The sequence below is a fragment of the Pecten maximus genome, chromosome 14 (assembly GCF_902652985.1).
Source record: "Pecten maximus chromosome 14, xPecMax1.1, whole genome shotgun sequence".
Lineage (NCBI taxonomy): Eukaryota > Metazoa > Mollusca > Bivalvia > Pectinida > Pectinidae > Pecten > Pecten maximus.
This window is the reverse complement of record NC_047028.1, coordinates 23918188-23931176: the sequence shown is the minus strand read 5'-3', so window position 1 is coordinate 23931176 and position 12989 is coordinate 23918188. Positions and strand designations below refer to the sequence as shown.

Sequence of the window (12989 nt, the reverse complement as noted above, 5' to 3'; positions counted from 1 at the left end):
AAAGATAAAACGATTTCATATCTGATATATGATATATACCATATTTTGTTTGATATATCTAAATCTTTATAATTTCATCACCTGGTGCATTATTGAATTAACACACCAATTGCAAAAGTGTACCTATGAATGCTTGTAATATGGCATATAATGACGGCATTAAAGGCTGAAGAATCGACTTTAAATACTTGCAGATAATGATATGAAGAAACATTAGATACTGGTTAATGAATCGTAATTGTGGTTCATTTCATATCGTATAAAACAAATTATCAAAACTTACTTATTGATGTAAACTGTAATGGTATTGATGGTAACTGGTGTATATATGATATCAAACAACTCCTTTGCCAACGGCTGTCTTTTTCTGTCCGATGCAACATGCTCTTTTAGGGAATCTAACGATATGGTATGAAGATTAAAAGCCATGCAATGTAAATAGGTAATCATGAACCCTTTATTAATTACTGTTAAAATCGGGAGAAAATGGACATCTAAACAATTTCGTAATATAAATTCAAACATTTCGAAACAAGGAGAAATGAAAATGCGAAGCAGAAATAAAACAGAAACATTTATTCAAACAGCCAAACAGATGTATGTTTAAAGACAAAATGCTCCATACAAATGTGATTGAAAGACATTTTCACAAGCCATGCCTTTATGTAGGAAACTTGAGTAAGTAATTTCATATAGTATATATGTAATCTGACGTTAAAGATACTACATCTCAGACAAAGGTAGTTATGATAGACTTAAACATGAATGGACTGTCGTATATCTGTATAACATGCCCAAAATAATATACTAGTTAGAATATCAGTAGTAGATATTCATCACATCTACTACTGATAGACGCCTGTGTGAACATTTTCAGAATATACTTGGTAAGAAGTGTTTATCCATTGTCTATATGACTTGACATAACCAATTTGTTTGTAAAGCTTTCTTCATGTACCATCACTATAAATTATTGCATATTTTACACCATAATAATCGAACTCTTATTCTCAAACGTTGGTATGTGCCAGTAAGTTATTACTGGAGAGTTCTATTTCTCTCATTTATCAAACAAAAATCACTGATTTGTATTAACAGTCGTTTGCTTTAATATGCAATAAAAAGCAAAGAATTGATAGTGGTGCTGCATACATGTTCACAAAACGAATTGCAACATTTCCTTTTATGTATTATGTCCTTTCTCTTCAGAAAAATGACATTGGCTACTGTAGTTTTGCCTCTCCTTTTGTATGTAGCGATATTGTCAGAGGGATATAAAGTAAAATGATCACAATTTTGTGATGAACTCAAGCAGGGTAGAGGAGGACGTGCAATGGCTGAACATATCAAACCCTTCAATGACAAAAGCACTAGGAGGAGCTGGGCTGGTGGAGAATAGGTTGTACCTTCGAAAAAAGATAAAGTGTAGCAACATGTGTAACAAAAAATAACAAAATGACCCTGTGGGTTGGGTCCCCGTGGTTCTTCACAATGCATAAACACATATTTACAATTGTATTTTATACACCCTGTTGTATTTTTATTTTTATGTAAAACCTGATATCACACCTGATATACCACAGTCACTTAATATGATTATATCATTATCAATGGTGAAAAATGCAGTTTGATGTATATGAATAAAACAGGTTAAACTATACTTGATAAAATGCTTGAAGTGAACTTGATAATTTTGATAATATCTGCATGGCCTTCTTTACACATCACAAGATTTCGTCTTTTAAAAATACAAAATCGTGCTAAACTTAGAGTAAAGTTACCATATAGCTATTAACATTTTTCCATTTTTCAAAATAGCCAAGCAAAATAAGTCAAATAAAGTTGACAAAATTAATGTTGTCAATGCTCGCATCAGAAAATAACTTTTTAAGTTAATATTTGAAAAAATACATGAAATGTATTTATTTCATGACATTCCAAAAACATTGTGATATTAAGTTTCCGTTGACATACTTGAAATCGGACAAGTATCCGTATCTTCGGCGATTTATTTTCTTTAATGTGAATACCTGTATCCACCATGGAATCCAAACTAGAAGTTGGAAAAAAGGTTTTAAGTTGAGTCTTGAGGTCATAGTTTGTTTCTACTGTAGAAACACGCTAGAATAATGTATGAATAATTATATCATATAGCCGGTATCGGAAATGCAGCAAAGGATACTTGCACACATGGAACATGACTTTTCTTCTTGAACTTCATTGTTATTTTTTCCTCGTTTTGACATTCTTTAATACACACTACAAAACTATTTAGACATCAATTTTCTCATGAGTTTGATATTGTTTAATGACGATTTCGTAATAAGTTATCTTTATTTCAATGATTTTATTCTCCCTATAATATCGTTAGATTACATAAATCATCCCGCTACATCAAACAGAAATATACAGCAGTTGGTAAAGGAGTTGTTTGGCTTAATTCATTTCTAATCTCGGCAGTGAATAAATCAGAGGTACGCTATTAATCATCAAATGACATTCCAATTCACATCAATTAATAATTCATGACAAATTGCAGATATCCATATAAAAGGAACCAGAATTACCATTCTTTAGTCACTGTCTAATACTTTTTTCATTTGATTATCTACGAGTATATGATGACAATTCATTAGTTTCCTTTTACGCTATTATGCCATATTACACTTATTCAAACGCAAACTTTTGTAATTGGTGTGGTTATTTCAATAAGACCGTGCGTGACCATGTGTTGAAATACATAAAAAAACTTTCAGCTATGAAGTCATTTATTCCTTTTGATTTTTTTGATATTTTACACCTCATACTACAATTCATCATCTTCCGTGTGGGGGTAAAACCAATTCTTCAGCAGCCCTGCTCATCCTGATGATTTTGTCAGTGAGAGGCTTGGTAAGTACTATTCCTTTAAGTTTTCCTTTCCCACGCTGTAGTCGCGACGCCTCTGTCAAATATCCCTCTGACAATATCGCTACACACAAGAGGAAGGGCCAACCTACAGCTATCAAAGTCATTTTTCTGAAGGAATATAACAAAACAAATTGTGCAGCTGTACGTTTTTGAAATCTTTGTTGGCTCATGTATTAAATAGAAAAAAATGAATAAAAAATAGCAGGCACATAACAACGGATACATGATCGATAATCAGCGTTCGGTTATTTTAAAGTTATTAAAGTATGCAAGTAGAAATAAATGTAAACTTTATGAATACCTACATGAAGAAAGCTTTATAAAAAAAAAAAAAAAAAAAATAGGTTGTCAGGTCATACAGGCAAAAGAATAATATATCTAGCAAGTGTATTACCGATATGTTTGCACAGGAGTCTATCAGTCGTAGATGTTGTTAGTTTGTGACACTTACTATTATATAAGCTCCGATTTACATATGGTAGGGCAGTTAAATTATAATTCATGTCTGATAAAATTCACCTATATTTAACAACCGCTTTCCAAAAATGGATTAGTATTATTAATATTACATATCGTACACCTAAAACAACATTATGGCATGTTACCTACTTTGATTCGATATTTTTTAATCAACATTTAGAAATTGTTACTGCGTATATAGCTGTTTAAAATTATTTGTTTATGGTCACAACACAAATATAGTGATGTTTTCTAAAAATGGATTCACACTATTATCATTATTACATAATCGAATACCTTACAGAACATGAGGCATGTTACCTGCTTTTATCAGATCAATCAAGTTATAAAATTGTTAATTGTTATTGTATCTATATATGTCTGAATTAAAGGTTAAATAAATAATATTTGGCCACTCATAGGAATGACCAGGTACGTATCTTATGTATACATAGAGATATTTAAATACAAGAGACTTCATTACCTCATATAATTGATAGCTTACAATATAGCTGTACGGTAGCGTTAATATTTTCCTATTGTTTATAAAGAGGTTCCATAACAAGTGACGGTTATTAATCCCCTGCCGTTTGAAAAACGGGGGGACTATAGGTTTACCGTCCGTCCGTCCGTCTGTCTGTCTGTCACACAATAGTTGTCCGGACAACTCCTCCTAAAGTACTACTCCGATCTTAACGAAACTTGGTATACCTGATTAGTATAACATGTAGTTGTGCATCCCACATTTGTTTTTTTCGAAAAACCATTTTTTCGACCCCAACCAAAAAATGGGAAATGAATAGGTGCACTTCTAGCTCAGGCAGGGGGCTTTGTATTGCTGTTGCAATACTATCCATCCTTGTTGATCATGTTTATCTAACTCGAGATAGTTAATTTTCAAATTTAAAAAAGAAACGAGCTTTAGCGAGTGCCTTTTCTAAATTAGAAAATTAATTGATGATAGTTAGATAAACATGATTAACAACCGTCACTCGTTGGGGAACATGTTTATCCAATAACTACTTTACTTACAAACGTCGAGTTCAAATTTCCCCAACGTAGCAAATAAATTATGTAAGCCGAATCATTACTCGATAAAATAGTAAGTAATAAAGGACAGTTTCCTATCTATTTTTGTATATTGGGAAGTCTCCTTAGGTATATAAATAGAGGTTCCCCAACAAGTGGAGATTGTTTATCATTTTTATCCAACTCGAGTTAGTTAATTTTCTAATTTTGAAAAGACACGAGCTTTAGCTTTGGATAAAAATGATAAATAATCGTCACGAGTAGGGGAACTTGTTTATCCCATAACTTCTTTACTTACAAATGTAAGCCTGTCAAGTTCAAATTCTCCCAACGTAGCAACTAAATTTCGTGAACAAAATCACTACGCGACAAAATATAGGTCGTTATGAACGAAAGGTTATCATCTATTTTAGATGCACAACTCATATCTTCTGTACTATATTTGTTAATGATATTATTTTACAAAACGAAATATTAGTTTGACAATCCTTGTATCTGTGTGATTTATTAATAGGTAACTTGCTTAAATGACTTCGCTCAAACTATTCGAAGACGACACCGTCATCGCGAAGTCGAAGGTCACCACTGAATATTAGACTCATCATTGTCAGATTCAATTATCGGTCTTTTCCTGGATTTCGTATGTATGCTATTACTGGTTATTGTGATGGTAAATGCTCATTCTGAGATTTATTCATTGCAGACACTATGCATTTCAACAAATATTTTGGAAACCGAGCTGGAGTGCTGAGCAATATGTATTTTACGTTTGTCAGTGTGTTTACACGAAATCTCATCAGTTTACTGACATGAGACAAATGTTCCAAGATGATTTTTACACTTTTGTGTTTGTAACAGATATATTCGCAATAAAGGTAAGTGGAATGATAAGAAAGTGTTCATTGGCTGATTTTTTTGTTGGTACACGATGGTGCCGAATGACACCGAACTAAAAGGGAAGCTCTAGGCTTAGGCCTACGTTAGATGCCGCTGCCGTTTCATTCAAATGACGACGATTAGAGACAGCGATTTAACCATTTTGTATTACATTTGTTCATTGTTTTGATAATTCATTCATGGCTATCGGGGTCAACTGCATATCTAGAATCAAGGGGGAGGTGGGTTGTCAGTTTTGGTTCGCTAGGCTTATAATCGATGCAATATCTAGCTTCCGTGCGTCGTCTATTTTACCAACATCAAATTATATTTCGTACGATTCAAATCCAGATTAATCGACATTTCCATGAGGACACCCCTCTCACCCAGTTATGCTAATGTTGATAATATCGAAAAATCCACAAAACGTGTCCATGTTTTGAAGACAGGCGACAAAAAAAATAATTGAGAGGAGTAAAAATAGTCCGTGGTCAAAGGCGAGAGTTTGCCAATCAGATTTGTTGAGGCTTATCTGAGGCTTAGAAAGTGGTTACGCACTGCGGTGTGTAAACAATAACAATAATACACAGTATGTATATTTTAATATTTAATCCCGTTTAAAGACAAGTCAATCATATCTATTTTATCATGAAACCAACTTTCAAAGGGTTGCCAACAGGAGTCGCTTAATTATAACCAATGATATATATTTCTCGCCTACTGTTGATTTTCAATAAATAATTAAACTCTCTATGCCCTAACTTTTTTTCAAGAGGTGTAGCTTACAACCAATGATATCAATTTCTCGCCTATTGTTAATTTTCGTTTTCTAAGTAGGTAAACTCTCTAATTGTTTTCAATAGCACATTTTTATAGGTGTCAAAACCTGACGAGGGCAAAATTTCTAACACAAGGTTTGGAAAGATGCAAGTTGATGACACGAATTGAAAAAAGCTGTATGGGAAATATTCCATTTCGGTATGTCGATGTCGGTTGGGTCGTCTACTGGTTGTTTGTCGTTACCCCAGCTCTGATTATAAGGTCTATGTATTTCGTCGGCAGCCCTGTCTCTCAAAATGACTTTATTACTGCTGAATGCCAACATCACCAACATCCCGTGCTTGATCAGCCAGTCTTGATGCAAACGTCCCACTGATAATATCGCTAAACACAAAAGGAAAGGCAAAACTTCATGTATATAGTTAATGCCCTTAATGTATTGAGCTTTACTTAGAATTGCGGTTTTGTTTTGATGTCGTAATTTTGTATACATGAAGGTAAACGACGTCATTACATGTCATAACACAAGCATTCATAAGAACACTTTCGCTATAGCTGTGTTCATTCAATAACTCAGCAATCATTTTATGAAATTATATAGGTTTAGGTATATCAAACAACACATCATTTTCAGGTTTGAAATAAGTTATTCTTTTTTTGTCACAAATCATTAGTTCCCTATTTGATGTGAAGGCAATTCTTCAGCAGCCCTGCTCCTCCTATCTATGAAAAATATTCAAATACAATGATCAAAATAACCAAAATGGTATGTGTTAATAATTTGTTTAATATTTCAATCATAGCGAATAACACGAAATCGGGCGTCAACAATCTGAAGAAATGCAAAATCTCCCGCATGATTTCTGTTCAACAATTACCCCAAACCAAACCCCATCTAAAACCTATCCCCAGGAACTCCTGTTATGATTTATTAACCATTTTCATTGTGAAAGAATGATTCTTTTACAAAAAATGCCTTAAATTGTTTCCTGGTTTATAAATTCAATTAACAAGTCACTTTTGTTTTAGAGATAGCCTTTGTAGAAAGTGATTGAAGTCAAACATTCTTATTTTGATAGATAACTTTCAAACGGAAAATGAAAAAAACCATTGTATTTCCACATTCTAGGTTATTTTGGGAAATGGCATGTTCTCGCAATCAGAACTGGGGTAACAACAAATAACCAGTAGACAATCAAACCGACAAAAGGAAATAGAAGATTCCCTATGGATAACGATGTCGATCATACAACTTTTTCCATTTGTTGTTATCACCTGGCGTCTATCGAAATCTTGTGTTACAAGTTTTGTTTTCCTCAGCTCTTGACAGCTATCAAGAAAATTATGCTATTGAAAATAAGTTAGAACACTTAACGAAGACTCGTGTATTTCAATGTATCTTTGTTTACATGTAATACGTATATGAACATACCTATGAGTGACCAAATATTATGTATTTAGCCCTCATTCCAGACATCTGGTGAAACAATAACACAGAACATTTGTTGACATAGTTGATTTGTTAAAAGCAGAGAAACACGCCTTTGTTCTGTTATATGTTTATGTAATACTGATAATACGAATCTATTTCTGGAAATCATCGCCATATTTGTGTTGTGATCAAAGACAAATCAACGTATGTTAATTCAAACTGAATTTTATCAGACATTGTCTTTAGATTTACTGCCGTACCAGATGTGAATCAGGGCTTATATAATAGAGGGTCTCACAAGTTAATCACATCTACAACTTATAGACTCCTGTGCGGACTTTTCCGGAGTACATTGGGTTAGTGGTTTTGAAACATTTCCATAACCGATATTTGGTAAAGTTTTCTTTCTTCATGCTTCAAAACAATGTAGGCATTGATCAGATTCCAACAAGAAAATATTCAAGCGCTAATTCTCGGGATCTGGTATAAGTTGATATGTGTCAGTTAGTTCCTTCTATTCAATACGTTTTATTACTCTTATTCGCCAAGGTAACAAAAATAAGAATTAACAGTCATATCTATGTAAGAAATTAAGAAATTAAGAAATAGCAAAGTGTAAATAATGGGCAGTATACATATTTAAAAAGCGTATTTCTTTCAGGATAATGGTGTTGGCTGCTGTAGTTTTGCCTGTACTCTTGTGTGTAGCGATATTACCAGATATATATATTTGGCAGACCCTTAAGGACTTAATGGTCAACTGCAAAATGGGTGTGGATATACAGGGGGAGTACAAACCGTACATATCATTGACAAAATGCCTAAGAGGAGCAAGATTGCTGAAGAAATAATCCAGAATCTTTTTGGAAATGGAAGAATTGTAACATCACGTGTAAACATAAAAAAGGAATAAATGATTTCATAGCTTAAAGTGTATTTATGTTTGATATGTCTAAAGCCATAGAATTTCATGACAGTATTGCTGTTTTATTAAATCAACCACACCAATTACATGTCCGCGTATGAATGCATGTAATATGGCTGAATGACGTCATAAAAGGCTAAAAAACCTACTTTCATATACACGCAGATAATCCTTTAAAGACACTAGACATAGACACAGAAATATTAGACACTGGTTAAAGAATCGTAATTCGCGATCATTTGATATAGAATTTTTGCAACTTGTCATAACTTATTATTTGATGTAAACTGAAATGTCATTGATGTACTGCCACGACGATATACAAACTGTATATTTTTATTTGATGTAACAGACTCTATGAAATTTAACGATATCATGGGAAAATAAAAATCATTGGAAAATATATAAATAATGACGGAATCTTCAATAAACAATATTAAAATCAAAAGGAAATGGACGGCCTAACAATTTGGTAATGTATATTTATATTCAAAAATTTCGAAACGAAGGAAAATTCAGGAAGCATAAGAAATAATGTTCCAGGTGTGTAAGCATCTTCTGCTGAATTGTCGATGATGGCTATTTGATATAATCGAATAAAGCCTGTTTTGGTGGCGATTGTTATCCATACATTGTTGTAACGTGTTTTTTTAACGGTAGGGTCAATGTTTGATCCCGAGACTTAACATGAAACCTTTGTTTCAACTTGTTTTCGCTCCAGCAATATACACATCATTAGTCATTTATACCGTATAAGTTTCGACGTAATTGTATTGAAGATAAACTCCGCAGTGTCATTTCCCTATATTACAATTTTCTTGAGGCGACCATGTGACCCTCAATTCTTCAAACCTTTATGAAGCAACCAATCTCTCTGGGTTGCGGGTTCGAAACCCACGTGGGACAGTTGCGTGGTACAGACCGTAAACCAGCGATTTTTCTCCGGGTACTCCGGCTTTCCTCCAATCAAGACCACCAGTAGAAAAACCGACCGACGATATCGAATTTGTCATCAACTTGCGTCTTCCGAAACCTAGTGCTTCAAATTTTGTTTTCCTCAGCTACCGACATTTGTAAAGATTGTCGTTTTATTGAAACCATGTTAGGACATGTAACGGTCATATGTGGGAAAACCCGGAAATTTGAATACTTGGAACTCCAAAATTAATAATAAGAAAATTGATATAGTTGTAAGCTGTCCCTGTCGATAATACAGTAAAAATGGGCATCATGATAATATGGATATGATTGATGTGTCTTAAAATGGGTATTAAAGCTTAAAAATACACTTCATATATAAAAAAACTGGTATCGAATTCCAAGGAACGACGAACTATTATGTATTTTATCCCCATTTTAGACAGCTAAAGAAACAATAAGAATTATATACTAGTTTTTTGTTGTTAATTGATCATGAATCAAGGCAACGGTAATAAAAGGAACAAGTCCTTGGATATCAAATCACCTGGTACTTGTAACCGCCATTGACAAGGGAACCAGAACCTTAATTTGTAATAAGAAAGTAAAAATAAACAATAGGGAAATTGACATATTCGCGCTACCGTACAGCTTTGTTGTCAGCTGTCAATGACATGTAGTAATTGTGCCTGTTGTATTTCAATCAGTCTTTAATAACATTATTGAATATGTATTGAATACATAAGATACGTACCTGGACATTACTACGAGTGGCCAAATATTATCCATTTAGCCTTCATTTCAGACAGCTGTTGATACATTAACAATGAACTATTTTGGACTTGATTGAACCGATAAAAGTAGGTAACACATCTCCTGTCCTTTTAGATTTTTGATAATGTTATACTAAAAATACAAACCACATTTAGGAAAACATCACCAAATTTGTGACGTGAACATAGATAAATGATTCAAAACAGCTGTAGAAGCAGTAACGATGACTAAATTTGGACTTAATAATATATCTCATTAAAACAGGTAGCATGCTATCATATTGTTTTAGATGTACGAGGTGTAATATCAATAACACTAATCCATTTTTGGAAAGCACCACAATATTTATTTTGTGATCAAAGGCAAATTAGCGGTTATTAAATAAAGCTAGATTTTATCAGTCATGATTTATAGTTTAACTGCCGTACCAGATGTAGATCGGAGCTCATATAGTGACAGTTGTCAGAAGCTCACCACATCCACCACGTTTAGACCCCTGAGCGAACGTTTTCCGGAATACATTGGGTAAGTAGATATTTTCCAATGCATGTATGACTTATTTATTATTTCTTCACGTTTCCAAACAATGCAGATATAAGGTTTATATTTCTTTCAACTTGTTTCGCTTATTTTTTTTATTTAAAACGTTGTGTTATTCTCCAAGATAAAACGGATAAGAGTTCACAGTTGTGTTTATGTCAGAAGTAAATGAATACAAAAAAAGGAAAGTTATAGCGGGCCAGTTTTAATGTTCAAAAATGTATACCAGACCAATGTTTTGTGTTGTATTCTTTCAGAAAAATGGCATTGTTTGCTTTTGTTTGGCCTATCCTCTTGTGTGTAGCGATATTGTCAGAGGGATGTTCGATAGATGACCTGAACCACCAGTGGTGTTGTCATCCAGGGAATGAAATGGGACGTAAAAGAGACGTACACACCAAACCTCTCGCTGACAAAATTACCAGCATGAGCGGGATTGCTGAAGAATTGCCTCAATCTCCAAAAGAGAGTTAATGATTTGTGACATCACGTGTAACATATGAAAATAACAAAAAGAAATAAACAATTTCATATCTGATAATGATAATTTGTTTGATATGTTTAAAAACTATAAAAAGCGTAATCAAATGACCCCATCATCCTGCATTTATACTTGACAAGAAAATATGTCCAGGTGTATGACAAAGTGTTGATATATTGATAATTGAGGTGTCTTTCTTAGACATTTTTGTACTTTTTCACTACTATAAATAAGTTTTGGTTTTAAGTCTTTTATTCAATGACACATAAATGTATTTCCATGTCCTTACTCGTCCACAGCTATGATACCATGCCTGCTGAATAGATGTCAGCATGGTTCCACCTGTATACAGACCACACAGCAAGGCAAGAGCAATTGTATCTGTCCTCCAGGATGGAAAGGCGCTTTCTGCGAATACGGTGAGTAGCTATCAACTTCCAAGGTATTATTGTTCTTTGTTTAGTTTCTTGAATTACTTCGACTTAATGGGTATTTAAGAATTCCTGTTCTTCAGTATATGTAAGATTAAATCAACTTCAGAAGTAGACATCGATGGAAATATTATAATTTGTAGAACTGCGATTTAATGAATCTGAATATGAAATTGTTGAAATGTTACATCTGTTTAACTTCTACTTTGCTTATTGAAGACGTGGACGAGTGTGAGGTGAACATGTGTCAGAATGGAGGTGTATGTGAGAACACCCCCGGATCTTACTACTGCAAGTGTCCTATGGGCTGGACAGGCAAACATTGTCAAGACGGTGAGTGATTCCTTCTTATAAGTAATCTTTGCTTTATGTTGTCAACAAATGGGCCGTAAATCCTTTCTTATGCCAATGTTTGCAATAACAAAATCCGTGATTTTTTTTTTCATTTTAATGTATGATCTTCATCGTAGTGTTAAAAATCAACATGTATGATATCGCCTTCGACATCTAGCACAATTAATCCTATCGAGTTTTCAAATGACTCATTTTCTTGTCTATCAATGAATTTCTGTTTTTCATATTTATTTCAGACAAAAACGAGTGCAGGAGCATGAGTCCATGTATGTATGACGGTACATGCGTCAATACACCTGGCTCCTATATCTGTATGTGTGTACCCGGCAGGATCGGCACCAACTGTGAATTTGGTAAGAGGTTTACATATCTAGAGTGAACTGATACACTTTTTACGGAATGCGTCGGTCATATACTACCTAATGTTGTCTCACTTACATTCATCTTGATTGCAACTTACTTGTCTTGATCAGCACATCGTGGCGCGGTCACTATCATATCATTTGACAGACATCCATTTGAAATGCTGAGGCAGACGTTCTAAACATACTGCATCTACATTCATTTTGACAGTCGTTATCAGCTATAATGAAACATATTTAGGCTATAATTAAGATTAGTTTGAACTACATTGATATATATTTTGGAGTCGTTGTGAACTACATTAAATGGCTTCCCTTTTTAGTTCTTTGCTACTTTGAAAGAATTAACCCTCCCCCCTTAGTCCCGTCAATTATCCCATCTAGTCCCGTCAATTATCCCCCTTAGTCCCGTCAATTATCTTCTTTAGTCCCGTCAATTATACCCTAAAGTCCCGTCCACCATTGAAATAAATTTAACTATGTCACATTTTTAACCGTTGTGATTGGACAGATGTGAATGAGTGTAGACAGACTGGCCTCTGTCAAAATGGTGGAAATTGTGTCAACATTCCTGGATCCTTCTACTGCTCGTGCGACCGAGGCTGGACAGGGGACCTCTGTGACGTAGATATTAACGAGTGTACGCTGAATATGTGTCAACACAACGCTAGCTGTCTCAACACCCGGGGATCGTTCCGGTGTGTCTGTCCTAACGGCT

At 34.0% G+C, this 12989-nt stretch overlaps 2 long non-coding RNA genes across 2 annotated transcripts; both read left to right on the top strand.

Annotated features, from left to right (window-relative positions):
• Window positions 1-7736: 7736 nt before the first annotated feature.
• LOC117342221 lies at window positions 7737-8417 on the top strand. The gene is made up of 2 exons (XR_004535761.1): window positions 7737-7842; window positions 8148-8417. It is a non-coding gene; the product is annotated as an uncharacterized LOC117342221 (long non-coding RNA).
• Window positions 8418-10565: 2148 nt separating this feature from the next.
• Window positions 10566-11184, top strand: LOC117341999. Its single transcript, XR_004535728.1, has 2 exons — window positions 10566-10628; window positions 10901-11184. It is a non-coding gene; the product is annotated as an uncharacterized LOC117341999 (long non-coding RNA).
• The last annotated feature ends 1805 nt before the right edge of the window (window positions 11185-12989 follow it).